Raw genomic sequence first — 23849 nt, 5'->3', positions numbered from 1 at the left:
TCGGGAGGCTGAGGCAGGAGAATTGCTTGAACCCAGAAGGCGGAGGTTGCAGTGAGCCGAGATCATGCCATTGCACTCCAGTCTGGGTAACAACAGCGAAACTCCCGTCTTAAAAAGAAACAAAAAGAAAACAAACAAAAAAAAAACTACAAAAATTAACTGGGCACGGTGGCACGTGCTTGTAATCGCAGCTTCCTGGGAGGCTGAAACAGGAGAATAGCTTGAACCAGGGAGGTGGAGGTTGCAGTGAGCCAAGATCATGTCACTGCACTCCAGCCTGGTAATGGAATGAGGCTTCATCAAAAAAACAAAACAAAAGAAAAAACCCTCCGTATTGTACTTATTATCATACAATATCTGTATTAGTGAATATTTCTTTTTGGTATTGGAACAATGAACTATCACTTGAAAGCCGATTTTCACTTTGGCCTTTTATGCCAATCTACGGAAGCATTGGCACCAATATTGGAAGTGGGAAACTTGCCCACCCAGCAGGACTATGCACAAATTAGCCAAACATCAAAATTCGCTGTCACGTCTCTTAAAATTAAAGCTAGAATTAAGGAAAACTACCACCAGGGGGCAATAAATATCTTATCACATGGTCGGACTGGAAATAAACGAGTGGCCAGCTGCCATATTTGGTTTGATTCAAATGATTTGTTGGCTTGTTCATTTTAAGTTCAAGCCAACAGCTAATAATCAGGAGTGCCCACATAACAATACGGATTTTCAGTTTTTCTTGAAAAATCAGAAGATCTAGCAATTACTGGCTCTTCATTCCTTCAAGATAACGATTAGCTATAGCTGAACCCAGCTGCCCCACTTGGATAGCCAGGCCCTTTCCAGCACTCCATGGCCATATAAGCTATGCATGTGTGCTTACATCCAGCCTGTTTCAGGCTACCTACCTGGCCTCTGTGCCATTTTGAGTTGATGAAGCTCTTAGCCAATCAGGCTATGGCAAGAAGTATGGTTACAAAAAAAGGCTATATACATTGAACTTCTAGACTTCTTTAAAAATGCTAACTTGGTTATTAAAAAATGACATTGCACCATCAAGGAATACAAACATTAAACATTAAGATGAGATTAAGGTATTTTTAAATGACCAAACTTTTGATATTGACCTATATTTTCACAAATGCTTTAAATCAACTTATTCTATCTCTGTTCTTATCCTCTGACTGAAATAGAAATTCGTGTATTTATCCTGAATCCACATTCTGGAGGCATCAGAACCCTTCTAGAGATGCTATATATTTTGTTACTTCAACCTAATTAGAAATCTGGTCATTGTTTTAGTTGCAGGTAAAAGCAGGAATGGCACAGTTGCCATAACAAATTTACTTAGATGTGGTTTCTCAACTTTGTACCTATTTCATTCTCTCTCTAGCGTGTGGAAGAAACTGCTGCTGGAGGATATAAGAAAGAAAACACCTCTTTTTGGCTTCTCCTCACTCTCCTATAAGTTTACTCATAATAAGAAGCAAATAGAGAGCAAGTGATAGTCTTCAAGGTCAAGGATGGCCTTGGCAGTGAGGATATTTCTCTTGCCAGCCTCCTAGACTGTCTTTACCATTCAAGGGCAAACAACTTTCTATTTTCTGTAGAGAAGTTACTGTTGTTCTGTAAAGGTAGTATGGGGTGGAAGGCAGCTCCAGCTTTGAGTCAGAAAAGTTTGGTTTACTACCCTATTATTGACTGAGTTTCCTAAGACAAATAATTTACTCAATTTTCTTAACTACGAAATGGGGATAATGCTATTTACCCTTAGTACCTTCTCATGTAAAGAATTATATTACTGTAAACCAAATAATACATATAACAAAAATTGTAAACATTGTGTAATACAAGGTCTTATAATTTGAGAAACGCCTCTGAAGCAAACTGGCCTCAGGTGGCTTCTAAATCCTGAGGATTTAATAATTGGGATGCAGATAAATAAGATCTTCATTTTCATAGTGAAAGAATTTTAGTCTAGAGCTAATTATCATGTGTTAACGTTATACAAAGACATAGACTCTGAAATGCACCAGATCACAGGACTCCCTTGTCATATGGAATCTTTCATTGCTCAGTAATTGAATAAGCAAATTGAAACTTAGAAAACATTGCTTTTTGAACACAATCTCTATCAGCTCAACCATAACGAGACTAAAAACTTGCGTGTTATAAAGTGAGAGAGAATGGTTCAGGATTATAGAAATAGGATAATCAGTCTTTCAGACTAAGAATATTTCTTAGTTAAAATGTCAACTAAAATAGACCCAATATAATTTTTCTTACATTGTATTTAACATGCAATCATAAATCTAGAAATTTCAAAATAAAACCATAGCAAAACATATTTTGTTGCATTGCTGGGAAGGACTAAGTGCAGGTAATCTATCAGAGCAATAGCATAGAAATTATTTTGTTCCAAGGTTTTGATATTATATTTGCCACTAGTCAAATGACATAAATTTGAATGGCTTAACTAGTGAAATAATCACACGTAGTTCTAAAATGTACTCATTCATTTACATAGTTCCTCTACATGCCGGATACTGACTAGATGCTGGGAAGACCACCATGATGCCATAATTCCTGCTATCAAGTTCCTGTCAATCCCCTCTGGCTCTAAGGAGGTCTCTCTATAAGAAAGCAGGATGGGGTGGAGGTGACAGTGTAGAAAGGGAGAAAAAGAGGGCAGGACAAGAACACTAGTGAGTCAAGAGTTTAACAAATATAAAAATTAGTAGAAATTGCGGGTGCACATTAAAGGTGAGAAAATTTTGACTATGAGATGGCAATGTGGCTGCCACAGGTAGGTTGTTAGTGAGAGTTTTACATAGGCACCCACTGGAGCAGACAAGGTGCTGAAGCCCAGACCCAACTTTGCTTCTCAAACCTCATGCCTGGAGCAGGAGGGAGGCTTTATCTGCCTCTACTAATGGCCACCTTCCTTGCATAGGATATCTGTGGCCCTGGATTCAAAAGTACACCTTTAAAACCAGAAAAATTAAGGAAAGGGATGGTTGATAGCATTTATATTCTGCATTTAATCAAGGATCTTCTTGACAAATGTTTACATGTTCAGAAATCAAGTATATTTTCAAGACTTCTAGTACATATTTCGTGTTTTACAAGATATAGCAATAAGTTTCTAATATGGAGCTTAAATTCTTCATCTACTTTAAGTGTTCAATATTTGAGATGTAATATGTTAAATAAAACGCTCAGTTCTTACTGACTTTTGTATTATGACATTTTAAGAATCATCTCATTATACTATTATCATATTATACCAGGAAAACATCAAGTTTCAGTGTGATCCAGGGTCATTTATTATTTGAACAAGATTATTCTTATTTATTTGGTTTCAAGTCTTAAAATTTATGGTTCTACATAAAACAGAAAAAAGCTGCCTAATCTTTTCTAATACAGAGTGCTGATGTGGCGTTTAAAGTCCACTTCATTTTTACCCCAGTTAAATTTCCTGTAAAACGCCTGGAAGGATCCTTCATACTAAAAGAAAGCAACTTGTTCCTGCATATCATATGGGGCAGAGAAAAAAAATGAAATAAAACAATTTGTGTGTTCATGTTCATAAAAACTGTACCGTGAACTGAGAATACAAAACAAACCATTGTATGGGGGTGTCTTTTAGTGAACCTAGAGTTTGACAGCTTTCCAGCAAGGCGATCTAAGATACAGGATTTTTGTGATTCCTTAACTGTCAACATTTGAATATTCATTGTGTAAAACATAATGGAATTAAGCAGACAAAAGAAAAGATACTGTTTCTGCCTTCATAAGGATAAGGTTATTTTGGTGTTGAAATATTTCTTTCCTTTTCTTTTCTTTTTTTGAGACGGAGTTTCGCTCTTGTTACCCAGGCTGGAGTGCAATGGTGTGATCTCAGCTCACCGCAACCTCTGCCTCCAGGGTTCAGGCAATTCTCCTGTCTCGGCCTCCTGAGTAGCTGGGATTACAGGCACGTGCCACCATGCCCAGCTAATTTTTTGTATTTTTAGTAGAGACAGAGTTTCACCATGTTGACCAGGATGGTCTCTATCTCTTGACCTCGTGATCCACCTGCCTTGGCCTCCCAAACTGCTGGGATTACAGGTGTGAGCCACCGCGCCCAGCCATCTGAAATATTTCTTTTCAGAAAGCTTACAGTAGTGACAAAATGGGTAGAATATGAGCAAATTTGTGTAGCTGCTTTCTCCTATTTTTGTCTGTTTTTGGCACCAAGTAGTCTTTCCTGGTCTTTCAGAGTCTCTCATGACTCACTTCCAAAAGTCCTCCTCCTTTCACTTCCTTCTTTTATTATGCTGATATCAAAATTGCTTGCTTAAAATCTATTTTCTTAAAGACCAGTTGCCAAAGTGATAGCTAACTATTCTGGTAAACTAATCTATGCTAAGGTACATTCCTTAGTTTTATCCCTTTAAGTAACATATTACAGTTTAACTGTCTTTTTAGAGACAATGTCTTAATGCATAGGAGTCTAATGGTGGGGATTTCTCCACACACGATGGGTCTTTTGGTGTTCCCCAAATATATCATCTGAAGGGCTGCCAACATTGTCTCCCTGTCCTGAGGGTGGGGAAGAAAAGAAATGGGCTAAATCTGCATTGCATGGAGGAATCTCTAATATCATGCTTGCCAAAGCCCATGAAGGGTAGGTAGGTCTATCCACAATTTGTAGGGTCTTTTGCTTCAGCAAGCCTAGCCTAGTTTTCCACAACTCCTATCAGGGAAAAAAAACATTTATCAAAAAGATGTGCAAGTGACATTTTGGGCAGGACAATTCTTTGTTTCTCATAATGGTATTATACATGGCAAGACATTTTAGCATCCCTAGTTGCAACCCACTAAATTCCAATAGCATCTCCCTTCCCTCATCACTGCCTGTCTGGTCACTGTGACAACCAACATGACTCCCACACATTTCCAAATATGTAGAACAACCCTGGTGAGAACTATTGGACATTCCTTTTAGAGCCAGTTAGAACATTCTCTACAGGAAGCACAATATGCTCCATCAGCCTCACCTTGAAAGGGGTTGAGTGACCTTGGACTTTCACTGACCAGGTTCAAGAATACAGTGTATGCCTGGAAAAAGGCAGATATAAACTCTCCCCCTTAGCATCCATAAACCAATTCTAGCCTACAATCTTATCATGATTCAGAAATGCAGACGAAAAGAATGGGGAATTTTTCTGAAAGTAAAGGCTTTCTTCAGATGGCAGCTGAGTGAGAAACTTTGGTGGTTTGACATTGATCTTCCTAATATTGTGACAGCATCCCTTAAAGAAGCTGTTCTCTTGGGGTTAGCACAAATTCAGATTTTCATCTAACTAAAGTTAGAGTCATATTCTATTGCATGATCAAAGATCATTTTAAAAGAATCACACATATGGAAAAATTGGAATGGTAGTACTACCAGTTATTTATTGAGTGCCTACTATGAGTGAGGCACAGTTGCCTGTGATCTCAGCTACTTGGGAGGCTGAGGCACAAGAATCACTTGAATCCTGGAGGCAGAGGTTGCAGTGAGCCGAGATGGTGCCACTGCACTCCAGCCTGGGCGACAGAGAAAGACTCTGTCTCAAACAAACAAACAAATAAGTAAATAAATAAAGGAGGTAGGGTTTGAGATTTTCGTAACTTTCTGCCCTCTAGTGAAAGAGAGGATCATGTAAACACTCCATTCCATTCATTATTAAGTAGTCTATAATAGAGGAAGTAACAAGGTAGCCACTAGTAGAACTTAAAGAGGAAGAAACAATTACCTGAATCTGGAGATCATGTTAATCCTACAACGACAGGAAGATGATAGAATTTATATGTTGCCTACTCTGGATTCCCGGAGGCAGACAAATTACACAAGGTCAGCAAAACAATCCCATCTAGACAACAAACAATCCTGTCTCCTCACATGCCATGGTAACACGCTAAATTATTTTTTTTTTAATTTCTTGCTTGACGCAAATGTTAGTCCATTTGCATTAATTTCATTAATTTTTCATGAACCTGAGATTAAATGATACTGGTGAGAATAAAAACCACGTCATAACAGAAAGCACGAGTTTATGATGAGTAAATCACAGTTTCAGGGGCCATAAAGAGTTTCATCGGGGGAGTAAAGTCCTTTTGTTTTTCTTTAGATAAGATATTTGTATAGAAGAATGAATGCCAACAGTGCTAGTCTATTAAATAATCCTCAAAGAACCTGATTAACAGGAAAATAATATGGAGAATAATTTTTAAAACAATGTATTTAGAAAGTAAAATGTACAATATTTGTAGAAGCTTTGAGTAAATGAAAGGTAGAGTCATGGCTTTTGAGAGTATCAGTATGTTTTAGCACTATCAAAGGTTTATTCCTGAAGTAAGAATTAAGATCTGCTTTCATTTTAAATACTGAACATTCGGCACGTAATGATGCTGATTGGGTATGCCGTAGGTGGTTAAATTATTATGTTGGTAAGAAAGTCAATTATTTCTTCCCAGTGACCTATGTCAGATGTCAATTCAGATGAAATACTCACTCTACTGGGAGTTCCAGGAATGCAGGAGCCATATAGAAATGGTTCTCTCTAGCCCCCATTTCTGAGCATGTAGAAGGTCCTTGAAGGCAAGTTGAAAATCATTCACTCTTTTCTTCTATGCAGCAACCACAGTCCTTAATGATTCTCTCCCTGAACCATGTTTGACACAACACACTGTGATCATTAACAATAACTTTCAGGGCCGGGCGCGGTGGCTCACACCTGTAATCCCTGCACTTTGGGAGGCCGAGGCGGGTGGATCACGAGGCCAAGAGATCGAGACTATCCTGGTCAACATGGTGAAACCCCGTCTCTATTAAAAATACAAAAAATTACCTGGGCATGGTGGCGCGTGCCTGTAATCCCAGCTACTCAGGAGGCTGAGGCAGAATTGCCTGAACCCAGGAGGCAGAGGTTGCGGTGAGCCGAGATCGTGCCATTGCACTCCAGCCTGGGTAACAAGAGCAAAACTCCGTCTCAAAAATAAAAAAATAAAAAAAAAACAACTCTCATTATTATGCATTTATTTCATGTAAGGCACATGATGGCCATTATTTCATTTACTTATTAAAAAATCAACTTCGTAAATATTATTTGTAACTTCACAAGTATTAGTATCCACATTTTCAGATGAAGAAACTGAGATTAAGAGGGGTCAGTAATTTGCTACAGATGACAGAGTACCAAAATACAAATCCAGGTCTCTAAGAACCGGGTCTGTTTGTTGAATGCTTATTATGAGTGAGACACTGTGCTAGGAGGTAGGGTTAGAGACTTCCATAAGATAAGCTTCTGTCCTCTAGTGAGGGAGAGGGTTGTGTATACACTCTATTCCAATCACTATTAAATGGGCTATAGTAGAGCAAGTACCAAGGCAGCCACTAGTAGAACTTAAGGAAGGAGGAACAGTTACCTGAATTTGGAGATCTTGTTAATCCTATGATGATAGGAAAATGATAGAATTTATATATAGTTTTTTTTTTTTGGATTCCCAGAGGCAGACAAGTTATACAAGGTGAGCAAAACCATCCCATCTGGATGTCAAACAATCATGTCCCAAGTCCTAGTTATTTTTGGTCAACTCTACACTGCTCTTGACTGTTTAGGGGGTAAGCAAGTGTATATTGAGCAGTGCTGCTAAGCCTATACATTTTTTACCTTGACTGTCCCAAATACAATTCTTGCATGATAAGTGTACTTTACACAGCATTCCTGCTATAAGCTTGGAAGCTTCTCCCTGTTATTTCTGAGAGTGACAGGAGGGGTGTCTCGCATGTAGAGACCAATTAAATTTTTCCTCTCTTACGTGGATTCCTTCTTGCCAATGTCTAATCCAACTGAAATGGAAGCTCCCTCAAATAACCTACCACCACCGCTGTTAAGTATAAGTCTGGCAAGCAGTTCATCCATTCATGGCAAGAATGTCCACCCCTAATTCTGCCTAAGTTGCCTTCACCTTGCTGAGTTTCTGGAGGTGGGTAGAAAGCCCCTCTGTGCAGCCACCTTGGCACAGCAGTGGAGTGGCAGTCCACTCCAAGACCCCACTGCTACCATTCAGTGCTCTCACTAGATTTTCCTTTTCTGTTTGCCATCTGTAAGCAAAAACTTGTCCCAACAGTAATAAAAACAACAGTTTTCTGTAGGTTCTACCTCCTGTTATATACAGCTAAGAAAAAGTGTTTTCTTTCTTTAATATTAAAAAAAAAAAAGCAAGCACACACACACACACACACACACACACACACACGGAACTTGGAGATACTTGGTCTGGTCCAAAACTACACAGATATTCATTTCCATTGCAAATCCAGAAAGAATCACCATTTACATTAATAGTACTTGCCTCATATTTGTGTAAATAACATAAACTAATCTGGTGGGTTTTTTGTTTTTTTTTTCTAAAACAAAATAACAGTTAACATAGATAAATAGGCCAGGCACTGTGGCTCACGCCTGTAATCCTAGCACCTTGGGAGGCTGAGGCAAGTGGATCACTTGAGGTCAGGAGTTCAAGACCAGCCTGTCCAACATGGTGAAACCTTGTCTCTACCAAAAATAAAATAAAATAAAAATACAAAAGTTAGCCAGGCACTGTGGCAGGCACCTATGATCCCAGCTTTCAGGAGGCTGTGGCACGAGAATTACTTGAATCCTGGAGGCGGAGGTTGCAATGAGTCAACTGCACTCCAGCCTGGGCGACAGAGTGAGACTCCATCTCAAACAAACAAGCAATAAATAAAAATGAATTAAGGTTCACTTATAGAGGCCAAAGACAGAAAAAAAAAATTCACAAGTTTTAAAGTTCAACTTCAGCCAAGATACCCTATTATATATAGGTGAAGAAATCTAGTTAGAATATTAAGTTTGTTTGGTGATTAAAATCATATAGGGAATAGCAGAGCTACTAGAATCTAGATTTTCTGATTTCCCAGTCTAAACCTCTTTCTTGGAGGGAAAGTTGGGGGAGGAGATTGAGAGAGATGTACTGTAGTTGGATACTTTTTCCCCTGTAGGAGAAAGAAGAATGGCTTTCTCTGTCCTGCCTTGGTTAGTTTTTGGTCATTTTCTAGGTATGTGTCATTTCTGGCTCTTGCATTTTCAACAGAGCCGACTCTTGCACACTGAGCTCAGTGTCTCTGTGGTTTTCTGGAACGCTCAACATGAGCCTTTTTAAAAGGAGAGTTACACAGGCTGCCTAAACATTGCACAGACCTCCTGATTCTAAAAATATGCTGTCCGTTTGGTTAACATGGTTAAATTATTATTAAGGTTCATTTTATTGTAGCTTGAATTGTACTTGAATTCCTTTTATTGTTTTCCTTTTCAACTTCCTATGTTTTGGTCCATCTTTCCACTGTCATGCTTTTATCTTTGAACAAACTGACTATTATGTACTCCCCATAGCCTAGAATTATTTACTTATCCTTCCAAATAAATCAGTTTCTCCAGATTTTCATTAATGTTCAAACCTTTTCCCTTAGTGTAGTTGCCCAGATATACTGCCTGAGGGCCTGGATCATGATTTCACCAGTATTAAGTGCAATATTAATATTCAGCTCGTTTTCCCTTTCCTGATGCAGGGAGGCACTTCTTTTCCTCATCTTCATCAGGAAGCAAAGACCCATGCATCTGCCAGCTTCAGTAATGCTGTTGGCTGCTCTGAGCATGGTATGGTAAAAAAAATAAATGTTGGGGGTTGGTTTGTAGCAGCTGTTTTACCACATTCCTGTAAAAATTCCGGCAAGCATAGACTGCTCCTCTCAAGGCACGGATGGTCTTCTCCTGCCCCGGTAAATATGGGGAGGAAATCTGTCCACTTAACAGCTGTGGCTGATCCCTGTTAGAACACAGGGTCCCAGACTTGAGTATATGTAAGCACTACCTGGAGGTGCAGAGTCTTGGACTGCACCCCTAGGCTCTATAATTCTGTCTGTCTAGGTAGAGCTTAGTAACCCTTTGGGAGCATCCCAGATAATTCTGATGCTGGCCATCTGCAGAGGATTCTTTGAGAAATACTGATTAAACCTTTAGAGTTAGGCTCATTATTCTTTAAACAATCTTTTATTTAAACACACACACACACACACACACACACACACACACATACAGTGGCTGGATGACCAGTTTTGAGGAATATTATAGAGGAGATTAATAAATAGATGAGAAAGTAGACTGGATTTCTCAAGTCCATTCCTTTCCACCTCTGCAACTCTATGATTTGGCACTTTTAAAGATTATATATAGTATATCTGAATCCATGCAATTTAGGAGAGATTTCTTGGCACTTTTCTATCTCTACTGAAGATCCTCCAAGATGACAGTTTATGCTAAAATGTAGCAAATGTGAGTAGAGCAGCTTTGGTACCTTCCTGGAGTCACTAAAACCTACACTCTAGTATATGGTCCCTCCCCATTGTCACCTTATGGGCGTAGTTTGCTTGGTTTTACAAGATCAGCACTGAAGTGGGTAGTTTCTGAAAATAGAAGAGAAGGAATGTGCCCTGAGGATTGAGGTGAACCTTAGAAACGGAAGGGGAAGATTTGGAACATCAGAACAGGGTGTGGCTCACTATGGGTGGAGTCAGCAGATTTTATGTGAACAAGACATTTCTGTATGAAACTGTTGTACAGAGGTTAAGGGACAGAGGAGTAGTGACGAAGCCTTAAATTCTGTAAAGAAAACACTTAAGGTACCTGGAAGATGGTTCCTTAAATTCACATTATCATATATAAAGGATTTCCATAAAAATTTCCAGAAAGCTGTTTTTAACGTGGACAGGAAAAACTGCCATAGAAATTTAAAGGGGGGAATGCAAATGAACTAGGGGATACAAAAATAGATCCTTGGCACCACGACTGTCATATTCTGTTTACCGTATTCAAGAGGCAACACACACAATAGCATTCTGGAGAAAAAGATCTGATTATGTGGCAACTTCAACTAAGGGAAGGATAGAAATTCTGAATAAACCCGAAGCACAACAGCCCCTGACAAAGAAAATGCCACATCAGTTCTCCTACTTCAGAAGGAGGACCACAGATCCCTCCTCCTGCCCCTCAGAGGCAGCTTCTGTTTGGCTGTCAAATAGCAAATAAATGTTTAAACACACATGGAAATTTCTCTGAGAACCTCCCTGTGAGTTATATTTCACATGCAAATAGAAGTTGTGAATTTCTGAACAAGGATATACTAAAGGAGGATGAGAGGCCCAGCTGGGGAGAGGACCCTTTAAGAAAAACCAAAGCCAAGTAGAAAGGAAGAGTCAAAGTAGACAAAAAAATTCAAGAGACGCTCTCAGTCAAGGCGATCTTATCTACCAAAGCAGAGAATGCTGAAGAGGTGGAACCTAGCACAGTTCGGGGTACTTACGAACATTCCATAAATGTGGAAGAAGGACTGGGATTCCTAGTAAAACTTCCTAAATTGTTGAAAGGTGATTAAAAGGTGAGCCCTGTTATGACTAAAAGACAAATGTGACTAAACTGAGGATCCAGACAGAAAAGGATCTTTTACCAGAGATCAGTGTAGAAACATGATTCAAGACAGGAAAGTAAAGCAGGCAGCTTAGCCGCTGGTAAATGATCCAAAGGAATGTAAGACAGACTAGCAGAGTGATAAAAAGATATGCCTGGCAGGGACTTCTCTGCTGATAGCCCAGGAAAGTGAATGCCTTGAGGCTGTACTTGCATTTTATTTCTTCTGTTCATAGCCCTGCCATCCCTTTTTCCCTTTCTCAAGCCCCTCTTTCTATGTAAAATTTAGGTCTGCTTCGGAATGATTTGTATATGTTGAAATGCAGTGGTCAGGGTAGAAAAAGGAAGTAAGTTAGAGACGTAGGAAAAAGCCAGTATACAAAGGCACAGTCTTTGATGGAGGTGTTTTCTTTTTCTTTGATTACTAAATGCTGACTTAAGACAGACTCAAAATTTGTCATCAGATTTAGCTAGGGTAACATTCTAAATGTTAGAAAATTCTGGCCAGGCGCGGTGGCTCAAGCCTGTAATCCCAGCACTTTGCGAGGCTGAGGCGGGTGGATCACAAGGTCAAGAGATCAAGACCATCCTGGTCAACATGGTGAAACCCTGTCTCTACTAAAAACACAAAATATTAGCTGGGCATAGTGGCACGTGCCTGTAATCCCAGCTATTCAGGAGGCTGAGGCAGGAGAATTGTCTGAACCCAGGAGGTGGAGTTTGCAGTGAGCCGAGATCGCGGCATTATACTCCAGCCTGGGTAACAAGAGCGAAACTCCATCTCAAAAAAAAAAAAGAAAGAAAATTCTAAATTCTAAAAATCTGTGGGGACAGATCTTTCACTATATATGTGTATATATATATTCAGGTAAACTTTTATTGGTTAGTGATATGGTTTGACTGTGTCCCCAATCCAAATTTCATTTTGAATTATAGTTCCCATAATCCACAAGTGTTATGGGAGAGACTCAGTAGGATGTAATCTAGTCATAGGCGTGGTTACCTTCATGTGGTTCTCATGACAGTAAGCGAGTTCTCACAAGATCTGATTTTGTTGTTGTTGTTGTTTTGTTTTTGAGATGGAGTCTCACTGTCACCCCAGTTGGAGTGCAGTGGCATGATCTTGGCTCACTGCAATCTCTACCTCCTGGGTTCAAGTGATTCTCCTGCCTCAGCATCACCAGTAGATGGGATTACAAGTGTACATGACCACACCCAGCTAATTTTTTGTATTTTTAGCAGAGACGGGGTTTCACTATGTTGGTCAGGCTGGTCTCAAACTCCTGACCTGGTGATCCGCCTGCCTCAGCCTCCCAAAGTGCTGGAATTACAGGCATGAGCAACAGCGCCTGGGCGATCTGATGGTTTTATAAGAGGCTTTTTCAACTTTTCTTGGCACTTCCTCCTTGCTGCTGCCATGTGAAGAAGGTCATGTTTGCTTTCCCTTCCACCATAATTGTAAGTTTCCTGAGGTCTCACCAGTCATGCTGAACAGTGAGTCAATTAAATCTCTTTCCTTTATAAATTACCCAGTCTCGAGTATGCCTTTATTAGCAGGGTGAGAACAGACTAATACAGTTAGTAAACTGAGCTCTGAACCTGGGAGGCAGATGTTGCAGTGAGCTGAGATCATGCCACTGCACTCACCCTGTCTCAAAAAAAGAAAAAAAAAAAATCTAGTAATCCTTGAGCTTCAGCAAGAAGCATTTCCTGCCTCGCTTTTTTATTAGACCATGGCATTAAGAGAAGCAGCCACACTATCCTTGCCCTTCTCAACCTTAATAGTCACACAGGATTACTCATTTGCTTGAAAGAAAAGGAGCGGGTGGGGCCCGGCGCGGTGGCCCAAGCCTGTAATCCCAGCACTTTGGGAGGCAAAGGAGGGTGGATCATGAGGTCAACAGATCGAGACCATACTGGTCAACATGGTGAAACCCCCGTCTCTACTAAAAATACAAAAAATTAGCTGGGCATGGTGGTGCATGCCTGTAATCCCAGCTACTCGGGAGGCTGAGGCAGGAGAATTGCCTGAAACCAGGAGGCAGAGGTTGTGGTGAGCCGAGATCGCGCCATTGTACTCCAGCCTGGGTAACAAGAGCGAAACTCCGTCTCAAAAAAAAAAGAATAGAAAAGAAAAATAGAAAAGGAGAGGGTGCTATAAGAGTTCTTAACATGGAACTATATCTGAGGAGATGATATTTAAGCTGTGACTTGAAGAGTCAGTAAGATTTCACCAGTAGCAAAGAGGAAAGATGAGGGTTTTTTTAAGCAGAATAAATGGCGTGTGCAAAAACAGTGACAGTTTCCAAATGACAATTTAGGAGAGCCTTATAGGTAGCAGTTTGACTCAGTGGTAGGCTAGCAGCTGTTTTTACATAGCATTCTATGTAAGATTTTTTTTTTTTTGAGACGGAGTTTCGCTCTTGTTACCCAGGCTGGAGTGCAATGGCGCGATCTCGGCTCACCGCAACCTCCGCCTCCTGGGTTCAGGCAATTCTCCTGCCTCAACCTCCTGAGTAGCTAGGATTACAGGCACGCGCCACCATGCCCAGCTAATTTTTTGTATTTTTAGTAGGGACGGGGTTTCACCCTGTTGACCAGGATGGTCTTGATCTCTTGACCTAGTGATCCACCCGCCTCGGCCTCCCAACGTGCTGGGATTACAGGCTTGAGCCACCGCGCCTGGCCTCTCTATGTAAGATTCATAAAATATCAATTTTGCCTACCAGATAAGGGATGGGCTTGATGCATATTATAAGATAAGGAATAAAGACCCCCAAATCTCCCCTAGTGCTGCTACCATGCAGGGGCCATGATTTAGGTCTGGTATGTTTGAAGATCCAAAGAAGGCAGTTTTAGCTGGAGCATAGAATGTTAGTGGTAGACTGGCTGAAGATGTAGCTAAAATTTAGGCGGAGCCAGAGAGGCATTGCAGGGAATGTTATAAATTTTTAATTTTATCCTAAATGTAATGGGAAGCCATTATGGGTTTTAAGCAGGAAAGCAGCATGATCCGATTTACGTGTAAGAAGATCACTGTAGCTCTTGGATAGAAATGGATTGCAAGGGACAAGGAGCTAACATCTGCTGAGTTTCTGTGTATGCCTATCCCTGAACAATATGCATGCATTACTTCATTTAATTCTCACAGTTGTGAAAAGTGTGAACCGTTATCTTTACTTTGTAAGTAAGGAAGCGAAGACCTTTTGAGACTCCGTAACTTGCCCAGGGAAACACAAGGAGAAGCAAGAAAATGAGTATAATTCATTCTATTAATGTGAAATTAATGCATAGGGCATACTATGTACCCAGTAAAATCTCAGTGATGATTTTGCTGTAAAATTTTGTAGGTAGATGATGGTCATATCCAGAATGCAGTGATCAGGGAAGGGTTAATACATGATTTTGCAACAAGGAAGTTCATGATCCTGGGTGCTCATCTGAGAGAGATACTGGAGATAGCCATGTATGATTGAAGCTATTATGAGATTTTGCTCTTAACCTCTCTTATCATTGTTAAATGTGTGAAAGACCTGTTTTCACCTTTTTGTCAGGTTGTTTTCCGGGAAGTGGTTGCTAGGAGTGAAAGAGTTTTATTATTTAGAGATGAGTGGAGCCTAGGTAGTCCATCTCCTTAAAAAAGAACATAAAAAGAACCTTATAGTAATTGACTTGAAAATTATGTTTGTGACACTATTTGTACAGTCCACCTGCTTTCTGTTTACTTGTGGTTATCTCCTTTCTCTAATGACTCTGAAAGCACACACTCAGGTTTGTACCAAAACACTATCCTGGAGGCTGTTGAAGGAGTCTGACTGCCAGGGCTCTTCAGAGCCAACAGCTGTCTCTAATGACAGTGAGCACGTGCACTCACAGTGGCTGAAGAGTCTCTTGCCATTCATGCACTGTGCATGAACTACTCTTGGATACAGTTGTCTTTATATTCTGATAATGTCTACCACTGGGGGAAAACCCACTGAGATTAAAGTTTTGCCAGCCAGGATACAGAGACGCTGTTCCACACCCTGGAACAAATTCCTGCCCAGTACCTCAGGTTATCAAGATAGTGTTGGGTCCTTGGGTTGGGTATTCCCTTGCTCTTTCACATATGTCCCTTAACATTATCTATGATTATTAGTCTAAAAATGTGTATCTTTATTGCTCTTGCAAAATTGCCATGTGCTAAGCTGTTTATAGCTCTTGTCTAGTCACTGCATTTGAAACATTCTTTAACCTTGTTTGGTATTTCCAGTGTGTCGCTTGCAATTCCCATGTAATCTGTTGGAAAAAAGTGGACACGAGATTTCATCAGTAGGTGTTTAATAACCTCCAAATAAAAGCCACAACTGCGTGTAGTCAGTGCTTGGAATCACAGTTGAGACCTAGGAGGCACCTTTGAGGCCATTTAGGCCAACCTTACATTTTAAAAATGTGGAAATGAAGACATTGACAAGTCAGGATTTGCCCACATCAACCAGTTAGGTAATAGCCAGGCCAGAGCTAGAACTTCAGCCTCTTGACTCTATTCAGAAAAGTTTTTTTTGAGACAGTCTTGCTCTGGTTGTCCAGGCTGGTGTGCAGTGGCACAAGCTTGGCTCACTGCAATCTCCACCTCATGGGTTCAATTATCCTGCCTCAGCCTCCCGAATAGCTGGGACTACAGATGCATGTCACCATGCCCAGCTAATGATTTTGTATTTTTAGTAGAGACAGGGCTTCACCGTGTTAGCCAGGATGGTCTCAATCTCCTGACCTCATAATCTGCCCGCCTTGGCCTCCCAAAGTGCTGGGATTACAGGCATGAGCCACCGTACCTAGCCCATTCAGAAAAGTTTGAAAGAACTACATACAGTATTAAACTTTTAAATAAATAAGCATAAGCTTACTCTTTGGAATTGAACTTAAAAGTTTTTTCTTGAATTTCTCCTTATACAAGGACTTGATTTTCTGCTTGACATTTGAACAGGTCCTAGCAAGTGTACACATTTAAGGCACTTCTCTTGGCCTGCCGCACAAATTATTAGGGAAAAACTACAGTTAGGAAGGAAACCACGTTTTCTTCAGAATCTCCACCTTTGCTACCATTCTCACTTCTTCCTTTGGTGTTGCTCTAAGGGTTTCTGGTATCTTAAGATATGCATCCCAATCTGTTCATGGGCCCCTTGGCCTTACATGCTTGTAATTATGACAACCCTTCATGTCTAGGCTTCCCCTGCCTCATTTCCTCATCTGCCTACGTGAACTTACCTACACTTTCTATACTATTCCTTTAGGTCCTTCTCTCAGGAGAATATTAGCACAGCTCAGGTGCTAATCAACACAGATGTCTCCTGTTTTTGTCTAGTACCAGATATCAAGTCCTCCCTATTTCAAACACTTGCTTGGATTAAGACTTTTTTTCTTGAGCCGGGCGCAGTGGCTCACGCCTATAATCCCAACACTTTGGGAGGTTGAGGCGGGTAGATCACGAGGTCAAGAGATTGAGACCATCCTGGTCAACAAGGTGAAACCCCGTCTCTACTAAAAATACAAAAATTAGCTGGGCACGGTGGTGCACGCCTATAGTCCCAGCTACTCGGGAGGTTGAGGCAGGAGAATTGCTTGAACCCAGGAGGCGGAGGTTGCTGTGAACTGAGATCCTGCCATTGCACTCCAGTCTGGGTAACAACAGCAAAACTCCGTCTAAAAAAAAAACAACTTTTTTCCTTGAAAACCCTGTTAAAATGCAATCAATATTAGCTGGGAGGTGAAATTCAGGAAGACACTACTCTCTGCTGCAATTCAAATCTAAACCTGCCTGACTCCAAATTGTATTTTCGTTTGTATCATGCCTCTTGCATGAGAAATATCATAGTATGTGGTGCTCAATACTAAGTGTAGCCAATATTTACTGAGGTTGCAGATGCCTCTGGACACTTCTTTTTCCCATCTGGAACACATGAGTCAGTGACTGTGCCACTGTCAGATTAAAGAAAGGATGAGTTGTGAAGACGTCTTCTTTTTCTTGACTCAAATTACATTTCTTAACTTTGGAGTTAGTTGTGGAAATAAAAACAGCTAGTCAGAAATGACATTAAATAAAAAAGCATAGAATATGTTTACTTGAGTTCACTGATTGGGAAATAGGAGGTACATCCAGATGAGAATGGTAAGAGGGTGATGGTAAAGGCATAAGCCAGAGTCAAGAAATATGTGATACTTTTAAGGCAAGTCACTGAAATATTGAGCAGATAAATGTTTCTGTCAATTTTCTCATCTAAAAAATGAGATTGTGCCTACACGCTCAATGGCTACATGCTCAAATGGCTGTTATGAAGGTAATATGAAATGGGAGAGCTTGAGGATCAGGGAAATTTTGAAGGGTAGAGAAGGAGGCTTAGGTCATACAAGGTGATTAAAATGACATAAGCAAAGAAGAAAGTTGGAAAGAAGGAATGTTGGTTAGGTGAAGGAAAATTGATCATTCTGGCAAGAATGAAGGACAGCAAATTAAGGTTCAAAGAGAAATCTATTAGGCACAAGTATAGAAAGTCTACTGTAGAGCAGAAGGACAAAGCTGGTTGTCTCAGTATGGATTGATCTATTATCTATCTATCTATCTATCTATCTATCATCTATCTATATTTTATGAGACTGGGTCTTACCTTGTTGCCCACATTGGAGTGCAACAACACAGTCACAGCTCACTGCAGCCTCAAACTCCTGGGCTTAAGCTATTATCCTGCCTCACCCTCCTAAAGTTCTAGGATGACAGGTATGAGTCATTGTGCCTGGCCAATAGGAGAGAAAAGAAGCAATATGGAGTTATAGAAATCATTCAGAGTCCAAACTGAAGGTTAGAGGTAGGCTTCTTAGTGCTTACTGTCTCCAACTCTAACTCCAACTCCATCCTTTTATTTTTAAATGATGCAAAGCTATCATACATGGCCCTACAATTGAGAAGTCATATAATGCATAAATAGGTTAAAACATAGATATCTAATTTAGTGATGCTAAACAAAGGCGAAAAAGGATACAATAATTTGTACTCAGGGCAAATAAAAAGACACAGACACAGAAAGAAACTTTTATAGTGTGACTTTGAATCAGTTAGGATGTCTTAATGGAACCCAAAACTTGAAATGATTTAAATAATAAGGAGAGCAGGCATAAGAATTGATTGAGTCAGTAGTTCAAGAACGTCATGGAGTATCCAGGGTTTTTTTGTTTGTTTGTTTCTCTCTCCACTCTGTTGGCCTTGGTGTGATAGGTTTGCCTTAAGGCTGGCTCCCCTCCTAGCAGCAAGAGGGTTGAAGCAGTTTCAAGAAGAATGAGCTTTTCATAGCTGGCTAGGACTATTTATCTGGAGTAGAATCAGCTCTGGAGAATAAGTTTCAGATAACATTACATTGCTATCATCATCTGATGGTTCAGGGGAGAGTAGAAAATGTAATTGTTCTTGCAGATGTTTTGATTGGTATAGTATTTTTTAAAAATTGAATGAGATGCTTACATTGAAAGGTCATAAAGTTTAATTTATTTTTAAAAATCACATTTCTGGGTCATCTTGAAGAATTCAAAAGTCTAGCAAACTGCCTGCATTCTCATTTAGCTAAAATTGGCTGAAATGGATTAGTTACTGCCCCTTCAGATGGTGCATTCCAATTCTAATGTGCTAGAGTCTTATAATTCCCTAATGTATTACACCTGGTCTGCTTTACTCAGGTTATCTACCTAGTCCCACATTTGAGGAAATTACTCTAAAACAGTAATTTTTGTTTGTTTGTTTTTGAGACAGAGTCTTGCTCTGTTACCCAGGCTGGAGTGCAATGGCATAATCTCTGCTCACCACAATCTCCACCTCCTAGCTTCAAGCGATTCTCCTGCCTCAGTCTCCAGAGTAGCTAGGATCACAGACACGCACCACCACGCCTGGCTAATTTTTTGTATTCTAAGTAGAGATGGAGTTTCACCATGTTGGCCAGGCTGGTCTTGAACTCCTCGTGGTCCAGTCGCCTCAGCTTCCCAAAGTGCTAGGATTACAGCTGTGAGCCACTGCACTTAGCTTGAAAGAATAATTTTTAAGAGCCCGTGTTAGCAGTTTTCTGCTGCTATAACAGAATGCCACAGACAGGGTAATTAATAAAGAAAAGAGATGTATTTGGCTTATGGTTCTGGATGCTGGAATGTCCAAAAGCATGGCACCAGCATCTGGTGGTGGTCATCTCATGGTTGAAGGCATCACATGGAAAATGAGTGCAAGACAGAGTGAATAAATGGGGGCTGAATTTATCTTTTTATCAGAAACCCATTCTTGTGTTAACTAACCCATTCCTGTGATAATGGTGTTAATCCATTTATGAAGCCATAGTACTCATGATCTAATCAACTCTTAAAGGCCCCACGTATTAATACTGTTACAGTGGCAATTAAATTTCAACATGAGTTTTGATGGGGACACTCAAACCATAGCAGTCTTCCCCGGCCCCCCAAAACTTATACTCTTCTCACATAAAACATACATTCATTCCATGCCAATAGCTCCAAAAGTCTTAACTTGTTCCAGCATCAACTCAAAAGCCTAAAGTCAAGAGTCTCATCTGAATCAGATGTGGATGAGACTTAAGGCATGATTGATCCTGAGGCAAATTCCCTACAACCGTGAGACTGTAGGGAATCAAACAAGTTATCTACTTCAAATATATAATGGCAGGACTGGCAGAGGATAGACATTCCCATTCCAAAAGGGAAAAATAGGCAAGAAGAAAGGGGTAACTGGTCCCAAGTAAGGAAAACAAACAAATAAACAAACAAAAAAACAACAGGCTAATCAACATTAAATCTTTTTTAAAAATCTAATTTATTCAATTAGCAATAATCGTGCCTCCAATAAACCTCATTGGCTACAATACTGCCACTGTACAAAGATAACATTAAATCTTAAAGCTGAAGAATAATCTCCTTTGACTCCATGTCCCCCATTTTGGGCACAATGGGGTGGAAGTTGGGCTCCTAAAAACCCAAGCAGCCCTCGCCCTATGCCTCTGCTGGAGACAGTCTACCCAGAAGCTCTGACGGGTTGAGATCACATGCCTGTAGCTCTCCTAGGCTGAAGGTGCATGCCAGTGGCCCTACAGTTCTTGGGTTTTGGAATTAGCCCCATTCCCATGGCTCTACCAGGCATTGCCCTAGTGGGGACTCTCTGTGATGGTTCTGGCCCCACATTTCTGCTTGGCATTGCCCTAGCAGAGGTTCTCTGCAGTGGCTCTACCCCCGTGATTAAATCTCTGCCTGGGTATCCAGGCTGTCTGTGATATCCTTCAAAATCTAGATGGAGGAAGCCACACCAACACAGCTCTTTGCATTCTGTATACCTGCAGAATTAGCACCACATAGACAAGTTTATGGCTTGAACCATCTCGACTGGCAGGTTGAACCACACCTGAGCCAGCTTGAGCCACAACTAGGATAGCTGAGGAGCACTGCATCAGAATGCAGGAAACAGAGTCCCTAGGGGGTCCTGGGCAATAAGCCTGTGAAGGACACCCTGAGCCCATACCCTGAAACCATTCTTTCCCCTTAGAGCTCTGGGGCCTTTGATGGGAGGGGCAGCCTCAGAAGACCTCTGAAATGCCTTTAGAATCTTTCATGGTCTTGATAAAAAGCATCTGGCTCTCTTTTATCTATACTAATATCTGTAGCATATGACCACTTTGTTCTCCTAAACATGACTTTTCACTCTTTATATGGCCAGGCTGCAAATTTTTCATATCTTTCCATTTAGTCTTTCTTTTAATTTTAATGTTGACAAAAAAAGGCCAAACTCTGTAAAATATTTGAAGAAGTTTATTTTGAGCCAAATATGAGGACCATGACCCATGACATAGCCTCAGGAGGTCCTGAAAACAAATGTTCATGGTGGTTAAGTTACAGTCGATTTTACACATTTTTAGGGAGATACAAGTTACAGACAAAGACATAAATCAAACATGTAAGGTATACATTAGTTTGGACCAGAAAGTGGGGCATCTTGAAGTGGGGGCTTCCAAGTCATAGGTGGATGAGAAGATTTTCTGATTGGCAATTGGTTAAAAATGTTAAGCTTTGCCTAAAGTGGAGTCAGCAGGAATAAATTAGCAGTTTCTTGGAGTTAAGATAGGGGGGTTGTGGAAGCCAAGGTTCTTGTTATGTAGATGAAGCCCCAGGTAGCATGCTTCAGAGAGAATAGATGATAAATATCTCTTATGAGATCTTTAGAGGTGTCAGACTCTTAGTTAAATGGCTTCTGAATCAGGAAAGCAAAGGGGATTCTCTAGAGTGTGAATTTTCCAGAGAGGTTTGTAGGATCATTCCAAAATATGTCAAAGAAATATATTTTGGATAAAATACTTTGGTTTCCTTTGGGGCTTGTTATCTGTCATATGATGCTATCTCAGAGTCAGTTTGGAGTTGGTATCTTATTGCTACAAAAGTCTGTTTTGGTCAGGTGTGGTGGCTCGGCCTGTAATTCCAAGCACTTTGGGAGGTTGAGGTGGGTAGATCGTGAGGTCAGGAGATTGAGACCAGCCTGACCAACACAGAGACACCCTGTCTCTACTAAAAATACAAAAATTAGCTGGGTGTGGTGGCATGCACCTGTAATCCCAGCTACTCAGGAGGCTGAGGCAGGAGAATCACTTGAACCCAGGAGGCAGTTGCAGTGAGCTGAATCTCGCCACTGCACTCCAGCCTGGTAACAGAGCAAGACTCCGTTTCAAAAAAAACAAAGAAAAAATATTTTTAATGTTTTTCTGTTAAATATGTCATTCTTTAATAAAAACTTTATTTCAAGAATAGTAACTATTGGTTGTCCTTTTGAAAAATAATTTACAGGGTAGCTGTATTGCTTACTAGTTATATCACTCAGCATTGGTTAGGCTAAATTAAGTTTAAAAGGAGCCATTAAAATTTATCATAGAATTTGTAACGTTTTCTACACATATAATAATTGTTAGAGAGCTGTAATGGGTTTCAACATTGAAATAATGCTTATTTTCTTTTATCACAAAATATTTCAAACATAGAAAAAAGGGAATATGACAAATCATATTTGCCTGTTTGCTTCAGATTTTTAAAATTATTATTTTAAGAAATTAATCATTACAGATACAGTTTTCACTCTGTGTACAACTCTTCAATCCCATTCTCCATTACAAATTTAGAGACAATAATCACTATATTGAATTTGATGTTTTTCATTCCTGTGCATATTTTAAACATTTAAATGGAATCTATATAAATCTATAAATAATATATTGTTTTGCATGTTTTAAAATCATGGTATTATAATGTATATACCCAAATGTAACTTTTACCCCTTCAACATTGTTTTTTCTTTTTCTTTTCTTTTCTTTTTTTTTTTTTTAAAGATGGGGTTTCACTATGTTGATCAGGCTGGTCTTGAACTCCCGACCTCAGGTGATCCATCCACCTTGGCCTCCAAAGTGCTTGGATTACAGGCGTGAGCCACTGCGCTTGGCCTCAACATTGTTTTTGAGACTTATTCACTTAATATAGGAAACTAGGGATCATTAGTTTTAAATAATGTGCATTAAATAATGTGTGCCATGTTATTTTAATCCATTCTCCTACTGATAAACATTTACGCTTTTTCTACAGAGTTTTAAAAATATATTGTTTTTTTTTTTTTTGAGACGGAGTTTCACTGTTGTTACCCAGACTGGAGTGCAATGGCACGATCTCGGCTCACTGCAACCTCCGCTTTATGGGTTCAAGCAATTCTCCTGCCTCAGCCTCCTGAGTAGCTGGGACTACAGGCACGTACCACCATGCCCAGCTAATTTTTGTATTTTTAGTAGAGACGGGGTTTCACCTTGTTGACCAGGATGGTCTCGATCTCTTGACCTCGTGATCCACCTGTCTCGGCCTCCCAAAGTGCTGGGATTATAGGCGTGAGCCACCGCGCTCGGCCTGTTTGTTGTACTATCTAGGTAACATATGAATAAAGGTCTGCCTCAGAACACACATTGGTGTTATCTCTATAAGAAACAGCTTGGTCACAAACCAAGCCTTGGATTTACAGCATTGTTTCTAATACCTTCTAAATAGATAGAGGGAACCAGATGCTTACTGTAAATGTCAGATGCTTAAAAAGTGAAGATGTAGTTTGAAGGAACCTGTGCTTTCCAGAGGATGAATACTGAGTCCTCTTTACCCTGGTACATCAAAATACATTATTGTAGACTCTGAATTTTATATTTAGCTCCATATATAATGATTTCAGTGGAGTTCAGTAATGGGTTTCTGAATTGGTAATATGATTTTACCATTGGATGAGCATAAATAGATAAA

General features: G+C 40.1%; 1 pseudogene; it reads right to left on the bottom strand.

Annotated features, from left to right (window-relative positions):
* Positions 1-20350: 20350 nt before the first annotated feature.
* LOC118154845 (U4 spliceosomal RNA) lies at positions 20351-20427 on the bottom strand (annotated as a pseudogene).
* Between the last annotated feature and the right edge of the window lie 3422 nt (positions 20428-23849).

The sequence above is a fragment of the Callithrix jacchus genome, chromosome 6 (assembly GCF_049354715.1).
Source record: "Callithrix jacchus isolate 240 chromosome 6, calJac240_pri, whole genome shotgun sequence".
Taxonomy (NCBI): Eukaryota; Metazoa; Chordata; class Mammalia; order Primates; family Cebidae; genus Callithrix; species Callithrix jacchus.
The sequence above is the reverse complement of the archived record's forward strand: the minus strand, read 5'-3'. Positions and strand labels throughout refer to the sequence as shown.